Genomic DNA, 22,110 nt, shown 5'->3' with positions numbered 1-22,110 from the left:
GTATAAAATTGTATCAAAAAACGAAAAAAAAAACCGAAAAAATGCGGTTTTTTATTTTTAAAGGTACGTTTTACCAATTTTAAAAATCTGAAAAAATTCAGGGTGAAAGATTGTGCAAAAATACACATTATAATTAATTTTCGTAAAAACGAGTGTCTTAGTTTTTTTTTCAGATTTATTTAAAAGTTTAAAATTGTTCTAAAAATTCGAATTTCCCGCCAAAAAAATACAAAAAAAAAATTTTCATATATATCTTTCTGAAACTTACAACTTTTTTAAATAAAGTTTTTGGCTAGCTCTTAATGCGGCTGAGATAAAAAATAAAAACCTAAAAAGCCTAATTAGGCTCTAGGGGGGTCTCGTGACCACCTAGAGGGCTAAAAATTTCAGAAAGTGAGTTCCTCTATATGTGCTAAAAAGTGGCCTATATGGAATTTAGATTGGGTTGGGGGCACTTTTCACCATCTTACCCAGCTAGGCCCTTTAACCCGCCGTTACACGCGTCTTCTATTGTGACGTGGTTGCACGCGTATGAGCGTCGCCCTCACCTACATCAATTCGACTTATTTCGAGAAAGAATGAATGTCAACATGTATAAATATAAAATGGGCTTTACTCACATATTATAGAAAGACTCGTAAACCAATTTTTTTATTAATTTAACAAAACAAAAGTAAAAATAATATAGATCAAAAGCAAGTTTTCTTAATTCTCAATTTAAGCAAGCCACTGAAGAAATTAACGTTCTTTACGTGAATTCATTTTAATAAAAATACAAATTAAAATTAACAACTGTTCTGAAGCTATTTGTTTGTGGCATTTATGTAATTAACTATTAATATTTTGTATTTTGATAACGACGTCCGAGGTGGAATTCAAAACGTCAATAAAATTAATTTTTCAAGTTAAATTGTGGCTTATTTCCCAATTAGAATAGGTAAATTTAAAAATGGGTTCTTAACCAGTGGCGCACCTAGAATTTTCCTCTGGAGGGGAGGGGGGTTTTGCTTGGGCATCGCAAGTTTTTTTGTATTATTTGTGAAAGACAAGTTACATTTTCCTACCTTCTTTTATATATATTTCTATATGCTCTGGGTGGGATTTTAACCCCCAAACCCCCCTCTGTGTGCCACTGTTCCTAACCTAATCCAAACAATAATATTTTAATTAAACCTACCTAAATATTAAATAAAATCCTAAAAGTTTCTTTGAGATAACAGAAACGTGATTTCACCGTGATTGCACGCGCAGTGAGGAATTCCCTCACTTGAACAGGGATGTCTCTTCTTTCAACTATCACACAGCACACTAACCGCCTGAAATATTCTATAACTTTTTCATACCTTCTCATGAACCATGCTAAAGGCATTCCTGGGTGCTTAAGGTTATCGTATTAGTTTACACAATTTCATTGCTTATAAACAAATATGGTGAGGGATTCCCTCATAGCGCGTGTAATGGCGGGTTAATAAGTGATTTTCATTATATTTTCAACACTGATGCCGGGAAAAATAGTGAAAAAATTCCATCACGTACAGTTATTTCACAAAATGATAATAAAGAGTTATTATAAGAAAGTGATTTTCATACTGTTTTTAACGCTGATTTCGGGAAAAATAGTAAAAACATTCTATCAAATACAGTTATTTCACAAAAATAAAGAGTAATTATGAGAAAGCAGCAGTATTTTGTACAATACTACGATCCTGGCACAACCGATCCCCATTCCATTCTTACAATTTGAGCTGAACGATTTAGTAAGAGATCTAGGCCTTTCTAAAGAATTGGCAGAAGTTTTAGGATCTAGAATAAAAAATAAACATATGCTGGTTCCGGATACATCTTTCTCTTGGTATCGGTGTACGGAAAGGGAATTTGTATCTTTTTTCTCCTAAGAAAATGACCTGGTGTTAAGCAAACTTTGCTACTCAGACCACAAATGTACACTATGCGGTGATTTAAAAGTTATTTCAATGCTGCTTGGTCAAAAAAGTGGCTATACAAAGTTCCCCTGCTTTCTCTATGAATGGGACAGTAGAGACAGAAAGCAACACTACATAAAAAATATTGCGCCCTGAGAGAAAGCTACAAGTAGGAGTTAAAAATGTTGAGAGGAAAAGCTTTGTGGATCCCAAAAAGGTCATACTTCCACCACTTCACATTAAGTTAGGGCTGATTAAACAATTTTTCAGGGCACTGAATAAAGAAGGGGAGTGTTTCAGGAAAAGGAAGAAATCTTTGTCGGACTGGACATTGGAAAACTATTGAGAGATCCCAACTTTGTGAACAAAATGAAAAGGCGACTTGGACATCTTTTAAATTAGGTGTTACCTATTTCCTCGGTAACAAAAGAGATCCAAACTACAAGACAATCGTCGCCGACATGATCGACAACTTTAAGAAGTTTGGCTGTAACATGAGCATTATAAGCTTTACTTTCTCCACTCACATCTTGAGTACTTCCCGGCAAACATTGGTGATGTTAGTGAAAAGCAGGGCGAAAGATTTCACCGAGACATCAAAGAAATGGAAGGAAGATACCAAGGAAGATAAAACGTCAGCATGATAGCAGACTACTGCTGGGTGATGAAAAGAGATGATCCTCAACGAGTCCACAGCCGGAAAAGGAGTAAAAGAAGCTTCGACAGAAAGCGTTAGCGTTATTATAAGGACTTTTGAGCTTAAAAAATAAATGTAAGTGTACCGGCAATGTAGATTAGAACAGGACTAATAAATAAAATAAATTTTATAACGTTGGAAAGAGGTGACAAATTGCTTATATTTTGTTATTATACCCAAATATACCCCCTAATTTGTGAAAAAACCTGACGTGACAGACAAAAATGGTTTACATTTTTGAAATCAGCGCTGAAAAGTACATCAAAGTTAGTTATCAAATTTCAAACAACTTTAAAAAAATATTTTTTGCAGGCCTGTGTAACCGGCAAGATGGAAAACATAATACATTGCAAAACAAAAAGAGATGAAACTAATGGAGATGGAAATGATAGTTATAATCGTCTAAAATAACATTAAATTACATAGTTTTCCACCTTTAGACGTATCAGAGGAGTATGACAACTGTCACTGTGACGGTAGAATTTTATAAAATACTCCTGTCACAGACGTTTAAAGGTGGGAAACTATGCAATTTTATGTTATTTGATACGTTTATAACGATCATTTCCACCTCCACTAGTTTCATCTCTTCGTGTTTCGCAATGTAATATGTTTTCCATCTTTTGCGTTATTTTGCCGGTTATTAGCGCGCTCATCACTGTATAATAACAGTGATATTACGTTTAAAACCCTCTAATCCGGAGGAATAACACGCCGCCCTTTGCCCAATTTCTCGATTCCGCACTAGAAAGTACTCTCAACCAGGAGCGTCATTTGAAATTTTGTTTGGTGGGGGCAAGCACTATATATATTATACACTATATAATATGATGTTATAATGAATATTGATGTATTTTTTGTAAATTTCAGTCATTTTTTAGGGCCAGGGGGGGGGGGGAAATGCCCCCTCTGGACGCCCAAATGACGCCCCTGCTCTCAACTAAAGAGGGAACGCGAGTTTTAGTTCTCTTTTTTATTTGTTCTATAACTTTGTTGCTACTTGTAGAAAGAACTGCCAGCTGTATTAGAAGAACTATATTATGTATTTTTCACTTCCTTTACATATAGATACAACTTGTTAATCGAATGTTTAAAAGCTGCGTCTTTAAGCGACAGAAACGCATACCGTGGCAGAAATATTATTGTTCCTAAAAGGATAAATATTACTATTGAGAGATGCATACCGAGAATGCAGTACGGCTAAGATAGGGCAATATATTTCTAATGGGGAATAAACGCACAGGGTTGTCGGTCTTCACCAGTTGTTGATTGCTCTCTCAAGAGCGTCGCACAGGAACTGTGGCAACACTGAATATGCATTCCCATCCGTACTGCAATCCCAGTGTGAATTTCACGTTGGATGGCCATCTAGAAGTGGTGCCGCAAAAGCACTAGTTAAAAGTTATAATCAGATTAATAAGCATTATCCTAAAATTTCAGAAGCCGCTGAGCAACAATTTAAAACTAATAGTAGCGATGCAAATGGTTTGTATAATCGAATGTGTTTACTGGAAACAGGAATATTTGCAACATTTTGGAATGAATCTTAAAGAGGAGAAACAGTATTCTGCAAGATCCAAATATTGACCTTAATTCAGGAGTGGAGGCATTTAGATCACTTAAAGAATTTATACAGTTAAGACGTGACAATTTCGAAATATATGACACGCGAGACGTGAAGGTAAGCGGAATCAAGACTATTCGACACATAGAAAACAACTACGGAATATTCGACTAACTTCACTGAATTATGGAACATCTCCAGAGTCCGAAATGACAACATCAGAGAAATTTAGGACTCAAAATTTTATCGCTATGATACATCACTTCCTTACCTCTTTAAGTCAGAGGTTTTCTGCAAATCAATCCATTCGTTCCAATTTTGGATTTTTACATCATTTGAGAAAATCTCCCAATGAAATTGAAGCTCACTCACTAAAGCTTACCGACATTTATAACAATGATTTATGATGAAAACCTAGGTGTCGAACTGGTACAATTTGCAGAATTTTTCAATTCATTTAAAGGGGATATCGGCTCATCAAATATAAGCAAAAAAATTCAAATGTATAGACTGCTAAAAAAAAAGTATGTGAATGATTCATTTCCAAACGTTGAGGTGATACTTGCTTATATTTAGTTCTGATGCTAACTAACTGCGGTGGGAGTTTAAATTATCTTTCTATAATGAGCATTAAACACGATGTCTTAAAGCAACTAGACATATCGGACATAATCAAGGAATTTTCAATTAAAAAATATCGAAATATACCTGGACTTTAACCATACATGTTACTATGTTTATTTTTATTATTTTACTATAACAAGTTAAAGCTCTTGTAATTTTTATTATTTAAAAATATGTTTATAAAAGTAGATCAACATTTTTGGTAGGAGGTAGGGCCCCACAACAATTCTGCCCAGGGGCCTCCACTGCCTTAAATCCTGCTCTGAAACTCACCCACCGAATAAGAATATAATAATTAATAATGGGCTTCTGTACCCATTTTATTAGTCCAATGATATTTTCAGAAATGCTGCTGAACTTTCAGATTGCAAAGAAATTGAAAATGTTTATACATTTTTAATTCATTTACTCTTTGTGGAGTACTTAGTAAACCTTCTCGTTGGAACTTTAACACGTTGAGCAGATGGGACGTGAATTATTTAAAATTCCCTTATCTTAATGTTCGTCTCGGCACCCGCATGACTTATAATTTTTGAAAGTCGCGGGGGTAGTAACCAGACAATTTCCATCTGTTGTCAATCTAGTGGTATAAGAACGATATTTATTGTCGTTTTCTTTACTACTGGATTGATAACTTAGATTGTTTCTTAGCAGATATCGTTACGATATCCATAACATTTCTTTCTTTGCAATCTGGGACAGCACAGATCGAGGTACCTGGTTGAATTGGGAAGAAGAGGATATCGATGGCTTAGTGTGAAAACCTCGTATCTCATTAAATTACAATTTTACGGGAGAGGCAAAAAACTGATTTTCTGCATAATATAACCTAAAAACAAAAATTACCGTTACATATTTTTAATTCGAGCACATTGAGACAAATATCTGATATTGGCCTAGAGCTAAAAGTGTTAAATGTTGCTATTAAATTGGAAATACAAATATTAACTATGAAAAACACGTAAATATCCTTGCAGTATATAGAACCTTTGCCCAAGTAACTATGATAACCTCGTATATCTTGATATACGTGTTTTTCATCTTAAATGAGGTTGTGTTTATTATTATTTACGAGGTTTTCATTTTTCATAGCTTATTGCACACCTCCAAATACTAGGTTGATACAGTACAGATCTTTTGATTTAAGGTTCATAAAATGTTTCTGTATGCAGGACTACCTTTTACTGTTCACAAAAAACATTTCTCCAAGCCGAATCTCCCAAACAAATACTCCAAATTAAGTACCAAAGTCTTGGTTATAAATATACGTGGTATTCACACTAAATCAAGAGAGCAATTGATATACATGGTTTCTTTTTTCGGCTATAGAAAATAGTCTAGTGTATTTGGATTTTTTCTAACAGTTGTAAATCGTGAAATACAAGGTTTTCAAACTAAAGCCACCAAAATGTCATTTTCGAAAAAAAATGAGATACGAGGTTTTCACACTAAGCCATCGATATGGGACTACTGATGAGGGGAAATATCTCCCAAACCGGTATAGATTCTTCCTGAACTCTCCGATTTAACTAGAGTATAATGCTGCTGCACTTTCAGATTGCAAAGAAATTGAAAATGTTTGTAGAATTTTACAAATCATATTTATTTATAATATTCAAAAGCAAGTCATTTCAAAGACAAAGATCCTTGGCGATTATGTAAGAAAGATATAACATAATTCGTATTTATCGACTACTCTTTGGATAAAATAGTAAAAAGCAATTTTGAAAACGATTCTTACAACTTGTCATGTACACAATAAATTATCACTACATCAAAAGTGAGGCTAATGGATTTCCAAATTGGTCCCGGTTGGTTAACCACCAAACCAAATCGATTGAAAAATTAACACACTACGACGTTGTCACTTGAATTAAATATACGCGTGTGGTTTTTCCTATTACTTTAAAAATTGTTAGAACAATGGCGCGTACACATACGTTAAATTATTTAAATAGTTTAGCTGGCTATAATTATTCTGAATGCTTACATAATATTTTAATGGCACGTGATGCTAAAACGAAACACGGCATTGGGGTGTACATGGACATCGATTTAAAATAAAAATTTAAAAATTATTATTAGTTCAGAGAAATAAGGAAAAAATATCCTGTTAGCGACACAACCCCCTCCAGGGCCAAAGCCAAATTTTTTGAGTACGGGGAGTGCAATTAGAACGAAAAGATACAATGTTTCGGAAAAAATCAAACAAGGTTATATTTTTCTAAAACTTTTTTTGTTAGTTTATAAATATGTTAAAGTAAAAAGTTCTACTCACAAATTTCGCCGCTAATTGTTTATTAATTGTTTAAACAATAACAATTGTTTTGTATAAATAATGTTAAGAATATGGGTGAATTAAACATTTTATTTTGATAAAAACTGTTTTTATTTTAGTTTTGATTATGCTGAATCCGAATCTGACATTACAATTTGCAAATTCAAAATGGCGGATTTTTTCCTAAAAATCCTTAAAAAGTAAAATCCGAATTTTTTTTATAAAACGTGTTTGTTTGCATATATGTGGATATTTTTGAGAGGTTGTTGAACCTGAACCAAATTTTGATAATTTAAATTATAAAATGGCAGATCCAAAATGGCGGATAACTTAAAAAATAGTTGTAAAATCATAATTTCTTTACAAAATGTATTTATTTCTACATATGTTTATTTTTGAGTGCTTTGATAAACCTAACTTAAATGTTAACATTATAAACTATAAAATGGCAGATCCAAAATGCGGCTTTTAATAAAAGAACATAAAAAAGAACATTTTTCTAAAACATTTATTGTCTTTATTTTTAACAGGTTGTTGAATCTGAATTAAAGATTAAAAATTTAAATTTCAAAATGGCGGATCCAAAATGGCGGATATTTAAATGAAAAACAAGTAGAATCCAATCAAACAAATATGGAATTTCATTCTTAAAAAAAAAAGATAAAACAAATAATTTTCAAAATAATATTAAAAATTAAAATGTATTAAAAAGAATATTTAAAAAAAAACAAATTTTCGATTAGAAGGATATAATTACATATTGGAACATAGTTTTTAATTCCAAACTACTTTTCTTTATAAAAATTTTCGATATTGTGAAATATAAAGGTACTTTACTCTTGAGTGAAATTCATATTTTTTGACATACCTTGTACAAAATTAAAAAAATTTGATACTTGATGGTTGCATCTTATGTTATATATGATGAAGAGTATTTTATAAAGAACAACTTTTTTTCGTAAAACTGATATTAAAAAAGTTATCAATAGGTTCCAAGTTACGCAGACATACTGTATAAGAGCTAAAAAAAAAATTATTTGTTGAACATTTATTATTGTTGAAGCTTATTATTAAATGTATTTTAGGTAAGTTTTACAGAAAAAAGTTTTGATCACTCTGTATATACATTTTTTCAGCTGGTAATTTTCGGTTTTTGTATTACATTTTTGTTATCTTTCTTAGTTTTCTCAAAAATAAATTGTTTATTTCATTTTTAAACTAAAATAATTCAGTTTTTTTTTTAAGATTACATCTCAAGCTTTAAAAAAATAGCAAAAAAATTGTATTAGTTTTATTCAAACTTGAGTAATACCGTCTTAAAGTGGTGGGAATTCTGTAAAACTACGAAGTTTTCAAAAATTACATTTTTTGAGACATCGTATTATTTGAATTAAATTTTTGAGATTTTTTTTTAATAAAACATCGTTTAGCAAGATGATTGAGAGTTAAGTTGTGCAAATTTGAGGTTTTATAAGTAAAATTGTATTAGTTACACATTTTTAAATCATTTTTAAACAAAATTCATGTAAGGCTCAATTTCCGCCCACACCGTACTTATGTCCATACATTTTATTTCTTTTTATTACAACCATAAGATAGCTTATTTCATCTTCTTTCATGTCCAATTTGTAAAATTTCTTTCGATCCATTAGTTAAAGAATTAGATTAAAAAAACTCAACCGTGCACTTCTTCCAACGCTAGTTTACAGTGCGCCAATGTGTGTGAGAAGGGTGACTTTAGCGTTATAAATAAAAAATTACAGGAGCTAGAGATTTAATTTTAGAAAAATCTTTATATAAGGTTTTTTTGTAAAATTTTCTGAATTTTTGAATGGTCAAGTCAGTTTTTTCCTAAAAATTATATTTTCAGAGTTATTTTAAAAAACATCTAATTTCGCTGTTCGTTTGTTTAATAAAAAATGAAGCACCCACTTCTCGAGTAGAACTTTTTGATATGTTGTTTATTAAACATTTCTTAATGAAATTACAAAAAGTTTTATCTTGTTTGATTTTTTCCGAAGTGAAAATCTAAATGCACTCCCCTAATGGACATGGACATTGAAACGTCACAAAACACTTGAAAATACTATAGAATATAAGAAATTACGGGCTCAAGCTAGATATATAACTAAAGAGAACAGAAAAAAATCTTGGCAAGAATTTATGTCTTCTATTAATTCCACTATGCCTATAAGCACCGTATGGAAAAAAGTTAGAAAAATATCTGGAAGTAATACTTATAAAAAGATTCCATTTCTATGCAATAACAAACAGATAGTAACGTCTAATAACGAAATAGCAGATTTATTAGCAAAACAATTTGAAACGAACTCCAGCAATAACAACTTTTCTAAAGAATTTATCAATAATAAGATGATTTCCGAAAATAAATTAATAGATTTTAATTGCATTGAAGATAATCCTCTTAATATAACATTTACCACGGAAGAGCTTAACCACTCTTTAAGTACCAGCAAAAAATCGGCGCCAGGACCAGACGATATTCCTGTTAGTTTCTTACAAAATCTACCAGATAATGGAAAACAATATCTTCTTAGCCTGTACAACAGAATTTGGACCAATAATGAGTTTCCCCCAAAATGGACGCAGGCGATAATAGTTCGCTATTGGGACCATGCAAGTTGCGCAAACCGACACCTATTTCTACGCTCTGCACTTTTATTCGCACTTTTAATTGTATTGACCAATTACGTTAGTCCTGGTTGCTGGATAATTGTCAAGGCCATAGCCCAAAAAAATTATAAGAAGAAAAAATAAGATGCAGGTTATGTAATGAAAACGTAATCAATTGTATGTAGTAAATAAAATTAATTATTAAAATGCAGTACTGCAAGCAAAATACAATTAATTAAATTTACCTTTATATAATAATTGCATAACATATCAATATTGTGGAGCAACATATAATTTTTCTTGTTCAATGACAGTAGATATGAAATGTATGTCAATTTGACAATTTCAATTGACAATATGAATTATTTAAGAAAGTTTCAATATTTCTCCGCTATTCGCGCACGATCGTTTCACGTATCCCTTCCAAGTACTTGCACACCGCGAATATAATACACAGTGAGCACGTAAAGGTTGGAATAAATTCATTTTCTCGAGAATGGACGATTTGGGAAAAAAATCCCGAAACAGGTCAATTTTTATTTTTAAATTACGACTTTTTGGCATATATGTCATACTAGTGACGTCACCCATCTGGGCGTGATGACGTCATCGATGATTTTTTTAAATAGGAATAGGGGTCGTGTGATAGTTCATTTGAAAGGTAATTTAATTCTCTATTCAGTAATATAAACATTTACATAACTATTTATAAAGGGTGTCTAAAAAAATTTTTTTAAATTAATTTTATTGACATAAAAAGAAGAATGCATGTAATTTTTATTTAGTCCAAAATACATTTTAAGGCTCTTAGAACACAGAAAAAATGTTTAGTTGAAAAATAATCATTGCTTTTCCCTTAAATCAAATGTTCAAATGTAAAAAAATTAAATGTTCAAAAAGAGGAAGGTGAGTGGGCGGCTAAAATGCTAAAACGATATTTATTTGTTAAATAAACTTTATTTCCTGTATTCTGATAGCAGTAAAATGTATTTTGAGATAAATAAATTACACACATTCTTCTTTTTATGTCAATAAATTTAATTTAAATAATTTTTTTTGGACACGCTGTATAAATAATTATGTTAATGTTTATATTACTGAATAGAGAATTAAATTACCTTTCAAATAAGCTATCACACGACCCCTATTCTCATTTAAAAAAATTATAGATGACGTCATCACGCCCAGATGGGTGACGTCACTAGTATGGCACATATGTCAAAAAGTCGCAATTTAAAAATAAAAATTGACCTATTTCGGGATTTTTTTCCAAAATCGTCCATTCTCGAGAAAATGAATTTATTCCAACCTTTACGTGCTCACTGTATATTAATAGTAATAGCTAGTAATAGCAGAGTTAATAGTAAAAAATCTTAAAAAAAAATGGTGAATAATAGACTAGGGTGGTTTTTGGAAAATAATAACTTAATAATCAATGAACAAAGCGGCTTTCGCAGGAACAGATCCACTATAGATAATTTAATTGACCTGGAATCCGAGATAAATGAATCTTTTGCAATTGGACAGGTATGTCTTGCGTTTTTTTTCGATATTACAAAGGCGTTTGACATGGCTTGGAGATACGAAATTCTTAACACACTAAGTCATTGGGGCGTCAAGGGTAACATGTTATATTTCATTAAAAATTTTCTTAGTAAGAGACAATTTAAGGTTAAGATAAATGGTACACTATCCAGCACTAAAGACCAAACAAATGGAACACCTCAAGGATCTGTTATTAGTTCAACACTATACTTAGTAGCAATAAACAAAATCTTAGAAAACTTTCCAAAACTTGTTAAAGCGAGATTATACGCTGACGATTTGGTTATATATTCAAGAGGAAAAAATATTCTTTCTATACAGAAAAACTTACAATGTGCATTAAATCACCTTGAAAACTGGTCGAAAGCTGTGGGATTGCAATTCTTTACAACCAAACTAAATGTATTTTATTTTCAAAAAAACGGCAGTATACAACTCCAGATCTTCAGTTATATCGAAACAACTTAACTTATGTGGAACACTTAAAATTTCTAGGAATGACCTTTGATAAAAAACTATCTTGGAAGTACCACATTATGCACATTAAACAATCTTGTCAATCGGGTCTCAATTTAATGCGTACACTCTGCAATCGTAATTGGGGCTCAGGTTGTAAAAGTTTGATTCTTATTTACAAATCTCTAGTACGATCCAAACTCGATTATCGATCAGTTGTATACTCATCTGCAAAGAAGACACTTCTTGCTCAACTAGAAGTCATACAAAATACAGCATTAAGAATAGCCACAGGAGCATTCTGTACTAGCCCCATTAATAGTTTACAATGTTTAACTGGAGAACCACCTTTAAATTTCCGAAGAATGTACTTGTCATTAACCTACACATCATCCATATATGCAATAAAATGACATCCCACTTTCCATCACACTATCGCAGAACGTTTCAAAAAAACTTATGTAAATAAAAAAAGAACGAACCCTCCCTTTTACGAGAGAATCAGAAGATATCTCTCTCTCCATAATATTCAATTCCCAAAATTTTTTTGATCAGACCAATACAGTAACTCCTCCCCCCTGGACCTTTTCTCCTGCAATATGCGATCTAACTCTTTCTAAATACAATAAGTTTGACACCCCCCATGCAACAATTATTCAATCTTTTCTCAACATACTTGCTTCTTTCCCAGATCATTGTCATATTTATACAGATTCATCTAAGACTGCTGATGGTATGGGATCGGCAGTAGTAAATTTAAACACTATATTACAATTTAAATTATCTTCCACTTGCAGTATTTACTCTGGAGAACTATATTCAATTCTGCAAGCCCTCATTCATATTCGTACTCAAAAAATTCCAAAATCTGTCATAATTACCGATTCTCTCAGTGCATTACATACGATAGAACAGTGGTATACAAGTAATCCTATAAGCATTTTAATAAAAGAACAATTACATTTACTAAAGAACACGATGCAACAAGTAGGCTTTATATGGGTTCCATCACACATTGGACTTCAAGGAAACGAAAAAGCAGATTTTCATGCCAGAGAAGCAATACGCAGTGCGTCTTCAGTGTTAGTGAACTTAGTGCCTGTTTCCGATTGCAAAGCATTCCTTAAAGGAAAAGTGATAAGCAAATGGGAAAACGAATGGAATCTTTCGCAATCAACTCTACGCACAATAAAGCCCTCAATTGAACCTTGGTGTGAGATAGACTTAAATCGCCAGCTGTTTGTGAAGCTAAATCGTTTACGCATAGGGCATAGCAGACTTACTAACAGCTACTTGATCTCTAAATCAAATCGCCCTATTTGTGACCTGTGTAATTGCGACGTCAATGTAACACATATATTAATAGAGTGTCCTAAATACAATAATAGTGAAAGACAAAAACACTCAATACCTATCAGTATAAAAGCACTCTTAGGACCACACTGTAAGCTTACACATTTGTTTAATAGGGGAGTGCAATTAGAACGAGAAGATACAATGTTTCGGAAAAAATCAAACAAGGTTATATTTTTCTAAAACTTTTTTTGTTAGTTTATAAATATGTTAAAGTAAAAAGTTCTACTCACAAATTTCGCCGCTAATTGTTTATTAATTGTTTAAACAATAACAATTGTTTTGTATGAATAATGTTAAGAATATGAGTGAATTCAACATTTTATTTTGATAAAAAATGTTTTTATTTTAGTTTTGATTATGCTGAACCCGAATCTGACATTACAATTTGCAAATTCAAAATGGCGGATTCAAAATGGCGGATTTTTTCCTAAAATTCCTTAAAAAGCAGTTGTAAAATCCGAATTTTTTTTATAAAACGTGTTTGTTTACATATATGTGGATATTTTTGAGAGGTTGCTGAACCTGAATCAAATTTTGATAATTTAAATTATAAAATGGCAGATCCAAAATGGCGGATAACTTAAAAAATAGTTGTAAAATCATAATTTCTTTACAAAATGTATTTATTTCTACATATATTTATTTTTGAGAGCTTTGATAAACCTAACTTAAATGTTAACATTATAAACTATAAAATGGCGGATCCAAAATGCGGATTTTCTAAAAAGAACATAAAAAAGAACATTTTTCTAAAACATTTATTGTCTTTATTTTTAACAGGTTGTTGAATCTGAATTAAAGATTAAAAATTTAAATTTCAAAATGGCGGATCCAAAATGGCGGATATTTAAATGAAAAACAAGTAGAATCCAATCAAACAAATATGGAATTTCATTCTTAAAAAAAAAAGATAAACAAATAATTTTCACAAAAATATTAAAAATTAAAATGTATTAGAAAGAAAGAACCAATTATTCAAAATCTATCTCTTCAATATTCAAAAAATTGTTGCAATGGAATCATAAATAAAAAGTTATTCTTAGTAAAAAGCTCTGCATATTCTAAAACTTTAAATGCAATCATAAAATATCAATTTTTATCAATTTTGTACAAGATATGTCAATAAATAAAAATTTCAGTTAGGAGTAAAATACATATATTTTTCATAATACTGAAAATTGTTATTATGGAAAGTTGTTCAGAATTAAAAACGATGTGTCAATATGCAATTACACTTTTATGCAATTTTTTTACATAATACCTCGTATAATATTGATAAAATATAATATTTTATATTTGCATATTAAGTGTTAGACCATGCACAGCTATTTATGACGAATAACTTTCTTCATAAAATTAATAATAAATCAGTTATCATAAATAATAAGTGAAAATTTAATGATGTTTGGTATAATTAATTTGAAACAATATTAAAAAAAAACAAATTTTCGATTAGAAGGATATAATTACATATTGGAACATAGTTTTTAATTCCAAACAACTTTTCTTTATAAAAATTTTCGATATTGTGAAATATAAAGGTACTTTACTCTTGAGTGAAATTCATATTTTTTGACATACCTCGTACAAAATTAACAAAATTTGATATTTGATGGTTGCATCTTATGTTATATACGATGCAGAGTATTTTATAAAGAATAACTTTTTTTCGTAAAACTGATATTAAAAAAGTTATCAATAGGTTCCAAGTTACGCAGACATACTGTATAAGAGCTAAAAAAAAGTTTTTTTTGTTGAACATTTATTATTTTTGAAGCTTATTATTAAATTAATTTTAGGTAAGTTTTACAGAAAAAAGTTTTGATCACTCTGTATATACATTTTTTCAGCTGGTAATTTTCGGTTTTTGTATTACATTTTTGTTATCTTTCTTAGTTTTCTCAAAAAGAAATTGTTTTATTACAACCATAAGATAGCTTATTTTATCTTCTTTCATGTCCAATTTGTAAAATTTCTTTTGATCCATTAGTTAAAGAATTACATTAAAAAAACTCAACCGTGCACTTCTTCCAACGCTAGTTTGCATTGCGCCAATGTGTGTGAGAAGGGTGACTTTAGCGTTATAAATAAAAAATTACAGAAGCTAGAGATTTAATTTTAGAAAAATCTTTGTATAAGGTTTTTTTTGTAGAATTTTCTGAATTTTTCAATGGTCAAGTCAGTTTTTTTCTAAAAATTATATTTTCGGAGTTATTTAAAAAAACATCTAACTTCGCTGTTCATTTGTTTAATAAAAAATGAAGCACCCACTTCTCGAGTAGAACTTTTTGATATGTTGTTTATTAAACATTTCTTAATGAAATTACAAAAAGTTTTATCTTGTTTGATTTTTTCCGAAGTGAAAATCTAAATGCACTCCCCTATAATTATTTGAAAGACATTAATGTTTTAAACAAACTATAACCACTGTTAACATTTTGTAAACCCCATTCTTAATTTGTAAATTATGATACTGTTACCTAAATGTGAACTTATGTAATAATCAAAATACTATTAGATTTAAGTAACCATATGTATCAATGATAGTACAGCTAATAACCCAGAGTGGTTGATGCTGTTAACAATAAAATAAAAAAAAAACGGTAAATTTTCGCTTTTTTCGTCTATTACCCAAAAGTTAAGCATTTTAAACAAATTTGAGAGAAAGAAACTCATAAATCATATAAAAACTTCAATATAGCGTTCGCTGAATATGTCGATCCTTGTGTATTGCTTAGAAAATTGCAAAATAAATCATAAATTTTGAGTTTTTATAAATATTCATAACTTATGTAAAAATTAACTTAGAACCTTCTTATTAAACGGAATACTGAGACTTCTGGTGCTTAAATCATACCCTAAATTTTAAAGCAATTGGTAAAATAGTTTAAAAGTTATTTAATTTGTTTATCCCAAATTAATTTTGTTGCAACACTAAAAGTCAGAAAATGATGAAGTTACAGTAATACTTTGGATAGTTTATGAAGGAAGAAGATTTACACTATTAATTTAATTAATAAATGACAAAAAATAATTCTATATATTGAAAAATTATTTTGCAAGAACATGCGAACTAAAAAAGGGAGGGGGGGCTAACTTCGTCCCTAATTGTCCTAGGACAATTATTTTTATTTCTTAACACGTTGACGGACAGAACGTCTATAGACGTCTAATTTCCATTGATGTAATGTGCCACAACATCCATAGACGTTGCATTTTTCCCTATTCTATTTTGCAAAGTACATATAGTGTCACAACACTTGCTTATACATTTGACGCACTGTCCATCAACGTGATAATGTGTAGAAAAATTCAGTCTTTCTAAATATGAAAAAATAATTTTTCTACTGGTAACGGTTAAAAAGTTATTCTAATTGTTTTAAGTAAGCAAAAAATCGACATGTTTTTGCAAAATAATTTTACACTGTTTAAAATTACTTTTTGTAATTTTTTTTAATTAAGTCAATAGTATAAATGTTCTTCTTCCATAAACTGTCAGAAGTCTTACTGTAACCTCATAATTTTCTGACTTATAGTGTTGCAAAAAAATGAATTTGGGTAAACAAATTAACTAACTTTTAAACTATTTGACCAATTGCTTTGAAATTTAAAATATAATTTGAGCACAAGAAGTCTCAGCATTTCGTATAATAAGAAGGTTTTAAGTTAATTTTTACATAAGTTATAAATATTTATAAAAACTTAAAATTTATGACTTATTTTGCAATTTTCTAAGCAACACATAAGGATAGACATATTCAGCGAACGCCATATTGAAGCTTTTTATATGATTTATGAGTTTCTTATTCTCAAATTTGTTTAGAATGCTCTACTTTTTAGTCTTCTTCTTCATGTACCATCTCCTCTAAGAAGGTTGGCAACCATCACGGCAATTCGCACTTTCGATACCGCTGCTCTAAAGAGATCAGCAGAAGTGCAATTAAACCAAGCTCTCAAATTGTTTAACCAGGAGATGCGTCTTCTTCCGCGACTCCTTCTACCCTGTATTCTTCCTTGCATTATTAATTGTAACAAGTTATAACGCTCGCCCCTCATAACATGTCCCAAATATTGTAGTTTTCTAACTTTAACTGTATTTAAAACCTCTTTACCTTTTCCCATTCTTCTCAACACCTCGATGTTCGTGACTCTATCCACCCAACTTATTCTTAATATTCTTCTGTAGGCCCATAACTCGAAAGCTTCTAATCTGTCCGAAACATCCTTCTTTAATGTCCAAGCCTCCAACCCATAGAATAATACGGAGAACACGTAGCATCTCAGAAGTCTTATCTTTAAAGAAATTGTAATGTCCCTGCTACAGAGTACTTTTTTCAGTTTGTTGAAAGCATTTCTTGCCTGTCCTATTCTTGCTTTAATCTCTTCTATGTACTCATTAGTTTCATTAATTATTGTACCCAAATATTTATATTTTTCAACCTTTTTAATTTGTTCTCCATGTATTGTTATGCTTTCTTGGCGCTGCTGAGCTTTTGTGATTACCATAAATTGTGTCTTTTTTGTGTTTAGGGACAATCCGTTCTCTTGGCTGACTTCTACCACTCTGTCAACCATTTGTTGTAAATCTTCAAGACATTCGGCTAATAAAATAGTGTCGTCGGCAAACCGTATATTATTGATTGGTCGGCCATTTACTTTTATTCCCGTGGTTAGGTCTTTTAGTGCTTCCTGGATTATTTCCTCTGAATACAAATTGAACAAAGTAGGAGACAGAACACAGCCCTGTCTGACGCCCCTCTCAATCTGTATTTCATTTGAAAAGGCGTTGTTCTCTTTTACCACAGCGATCTGATTATAATAGATAGCACTAATGATCCTGATGTCCCTCATATCTAAGTTTTTCTTTTCAAGTAATTCGATAAGGCGGTTATGTCTGACCTTATCGAAGGCTTTGTTGTAATCCAAGAAACACATATATACTGGCTGATTAACATCCATGCACCTTTGCACAAGTACATTTACAGCGAACAGGGCTTCCCTCGTTCCCATTGCATTTCTAAATCCAAACTGCGTGTCGCTTATGTCCTGCTCAAGTTTGTTATGTATTCTCCGGTGTATAATTTTTAAAAATATTTTGAGTGTATGACTCATTAAACTTATTATCCGGTGGTCTTGGCATTCTTTTGCGTTTGGTTTTTTTGGCAGTGTTATGAACGTTGACAGTAGCCAATCTCTGGGAATGATTCCTGTACTGTATATTGTATTAAATAAGTCGACCAATATTCCAATTTGCTATTCTTCTATTAACCGTATTATGTCTACAAGTATTTGGTCAGGACCTGTTGCCTTGTTGTTCTTTGTTCGCTTTGTTCGCTTTGTTCGCTTTGTTCGCTTTTTAGTAGTAGATGAAAAAAGCGAAAATTTGCCGTTTTTTATCTTTATTTGTTTATCTATGTATGTTTTATTTAACTATGTATATCATCAAAATCAGCTGCAGGAAACATATAGGTTATTAATATAGCAGATGTCCATACTACTCAAAAAATTTGGTTTCGGCCTTATTTCTCTGTACTATATATCCTCCATGCCTTTTAAATGATCTCAATCTTGCAAACGAAACTCAGGATTTGAATACAAAGGTACAAAAGCAATGATTATAAATAGAAATAATAATTACTCCTACGCAAAGATAATAAATATAGTTATGTAAAAAACTCTAACATGAAGTAAAAACCACTTCTATGTAATTGGTACATTTATTAAAATTTTTAAAAATTACAATGGATTGAATAAAATGTGTCCAATTCAGAACGTTTTCGGATCTATCAGTCCATCATCAGTGAATTCGAATACTTGCTAAATAGCCCCAGAACCAAACAACGGTTATTCAATCTACATTATGTCATAGTAACATTGAACAGGCTAAACGCCGATGTTAAAAGATACAACCTCAGGGAACACGGTGAAACTCTACTTCCTGAAACTCTTCCTGGTAGGGTTTCACCATGTTCCCGGAGGTTATATCTATTAACATCGGCGTTTAGCCTGTTGAATATTACTATGACATAAGTCACTTGGTAGTCAACGTTGGCCTTAGATGGTTGTTTAAGTTTCCAGGTATGGTTTTACCATGTTCCCGGATGTTATATCTTTTAACATCGGCGTTTAGCCTGTTCAATATTACTATGACATAATGTAGATTGAATTATAAATTCAACCATTCAGTGGCGTGCGGTGACTTTTTCGAAAGGGGAAGCGATTCAATAGAGATATAAAAATACATTCTTAAGGGTCGAGGGTCGAGCCACTTCCCACCTGATAACACTCTGATGCGCTATAGGAGCTCTCTATCAGCAAAGTGCTTATGTGAGACGTCCTGGGTACAAGGACTCACACACTAAATCCTACCCTGATCAATCCGTGAGGCACTCTATTCCCGCCATTTCTAGTAACTAGTTACCTATCATTGATCTATCTGTGTTGCTAGCTCGGGCCTTGAGTCCTCGCGCCGGGCTTGGTTTCCTAAAGAAGAGTTCTATTTTAAAAAAAATATATTCCGAGGCATTTTCCACAACACAAAACTTTCAACAATATGACACTTATTTATACTTGAAGTCTATTCTCCTATCAATTTCTGACAATTGTTGAATGCAGTCTTTCAATAGATAATAGGGCTAATTTTCAAAGTCTGTCTTCGCTTGTTGAATTTCTTCTAAACTCTTAATTTGAAACTTTTAATGCATTTTAATATTGAAAAACTTCGTTCAACTGATGCACTTGTGGCTGGGATAGTTAGTACTAATTCACACAACTTGGCCACTTCACAAAGTGACTTGTTTAAATCAGTAGTTATAAAGAAATACCCAGAAATTATATCACTAATGTCAGTTGTTTCATAAACGACACTTAACTGAGAATGCAAAGCTGGGATATCAAAAAGTTTTCATTATTTAATCGTAGTGAAATAAATTCCTTTGTGAGAAATTTTGATAAATTATAATTAGAAATATTGAGATTATATATAATTCTACAAATTTTAAATCGTTAAAATTTTGAAAGCTAGAATTCATTTGTTGTAGAATATTATCAAAAGGTCTCTCTGTTGCCGACATTATCAATCTTCATTATTTTTCTTTCATGTTCAAACCCCATATTTTCGGTTTCATCCCAAATATTTTTAAACTGCTCTCGTTTTTTAGTTATCGTATTAATAAAGTCATCAATTTGTCTTATACAAAATGCAATGTCATTTGACTTCATCTGTGAAATGTCAAATAAAAGATCAGTAAAAGGAAAAATCTCTGCAAAAAATAATGCAAATCGCAATATTCTTTAAGCGAATGTATGTACCTATTTATAAGCACCCCTTAGCAGCAGTAACAGTCGGAGCATCCCACTTTCGGAAGGCGATAGGACGAGCGCTTCCGCAGGGTACCAAAATTAGCGCGACTAGTGGATGCGATCATTGAACCCTGACCAATTTTTAAACACGACAACTGCATGACAAGCGGCGATTCTGAGATGCGCTTCTGTCAGGAGTGGACGGAATAGTTGAATTGTGTGCATATTGAGCTCGTTCGAACGCGATTAATTTTTAATATTTTTCAATGTCTATTGCCTAGATAATATGTAGATTACTTGGATTAGGAAAAATTGTTGATTATTAAAAATTAATTAATAATATATTTTCTTATATCGAAGTATAGGGAAGCGGTGCTTCCCCCGCTTCCATGGACCGCACGCCTCTGCAACCATCATTTGGTTCTGGGGCTATTTAGCAAGTATTCGAATTCACTGATGCTGGACTGATAGGTCCAAAAACGTTCTGAATTGGACACATTTTATTCAATCCAGTGGGATTTTTAAAATCTTTAATAAATATACTAATTACATGAAGTGGTTTTTACTTCATCTTAGAGTTTTTTAACTATATGGTATACAGCCAACCTAGGGAACTTCCCTTTTTAGTTTATATATTTATGTCTCTGAAGAAAAAATCGAAGTAAGGCAATTTAAATACTTGGGATGTCTGCTGAACGAGGGTTGGCACCCTGAGAATAAAATATAAAGAGCAAAGTAGAACAAGCCAGAAATACTTTTTTGAGTCCTCGTCGACTTATCGCAAGTTACAAGATTTTAACCTCCGATATAAGATGCTGAAGTATTACGTTTCTCCTTTGCTCTTGTACGGAATCGAAGCATGGACGTTAAAGGCCAGTTCCATTATCAAACTTTAAGTGTTTGGAATATGGTGCCTGCGTCGAATGTTTAGAATATCATGGACGGACAGTCAGAAATGAGAAAGTACTAAGAAGAAAGGGCTTAAAATATCGGGAACTTTGAATTACTAAACCGAAATAATTGGGGGGAGGCCGTTTCGGATAACAATTATTTCGGTTAAAAATAACATTGTGTATTGTATTCTTCTTGTATCAAATTACATAGTATTCTTGGTCAAAGTTTTTTTAAAAAATACTATGAGGTGATTTCGTAAGGTGTTGTGTGTTCAATTGCGTTATTTAGTTGTATAAAAGCAATGTTGACGAAGTTGACAAACTAACATCGAATTGCTTCCGTTTTGTCATAAAAATTCAGTTAAAAAGGATTCGGTCAACGCAGGTTTTACTGTATGTTAAAAGAAAAAAAAAAAAGACTGCATACTTGGGCCACATATTACGGGGAGAACGATACATTTTTCAGAAACTGATACTCATAGGAAAGATAGAGGGTAAAAGGATCGTAAAAAGATGTCATGGCTGCGTAATATTTGCCAATGGACCGGAATCCACAGCTATGAAATGCTTCGCAATGCTGCTAAAAAGAGAATAATTTACTCTTGCATAACTAACATCTCACTTGCCAAAACGGTGGACGCCTACGCAGAAATGCGTGGCACCTTAAGAAGAAGAAGAAATTATTACATTGCACATATTAAAGAGCACTAGAGTGATTACATCGCATAATTTTGGAGTCAAACTGTCACAGAAGAATTTTATAAAATTCTCCTCTCACAGGGGCAATTTTCAAATTCCTCCCATATGTCTAAAAGTGGGAAACTATCAATAGAGTGTAA

General features: G+C 31.6%; 1 protein-coding gene across 1 annotated transcript in view; it reads left to right on the top strand.

The window, feature by feature from the left end:
• LOC114331234 (CD151 antigen) overlaps positions 1–22,110 on the top strand; it is a 139,083-nt gene that overhangs the window by 70,727 nt on the left and 46,246 nt on the right. The gene's annotated exons all lie outside the window — the stretch shown is intronic.

This window comes from Diabrotica virgifera, chromosome 3, assembly GCF_917563875.1.
Source record: "Diabrotica virgifera virgifera chromosome 3, PGI_DIABVI_V3a".
NCBI classification, from domain to species: Eukaryota; Metazoa; Arthropoda; class Insecta; order Coleoptera; family Chrysomelidae; genus Diabrotica; species Diabrotica virgifera.
Note: the sequence above shows the minus strand (reverse complement) of the source record. Positions and strands in the feature narration are given on the sequence as shown.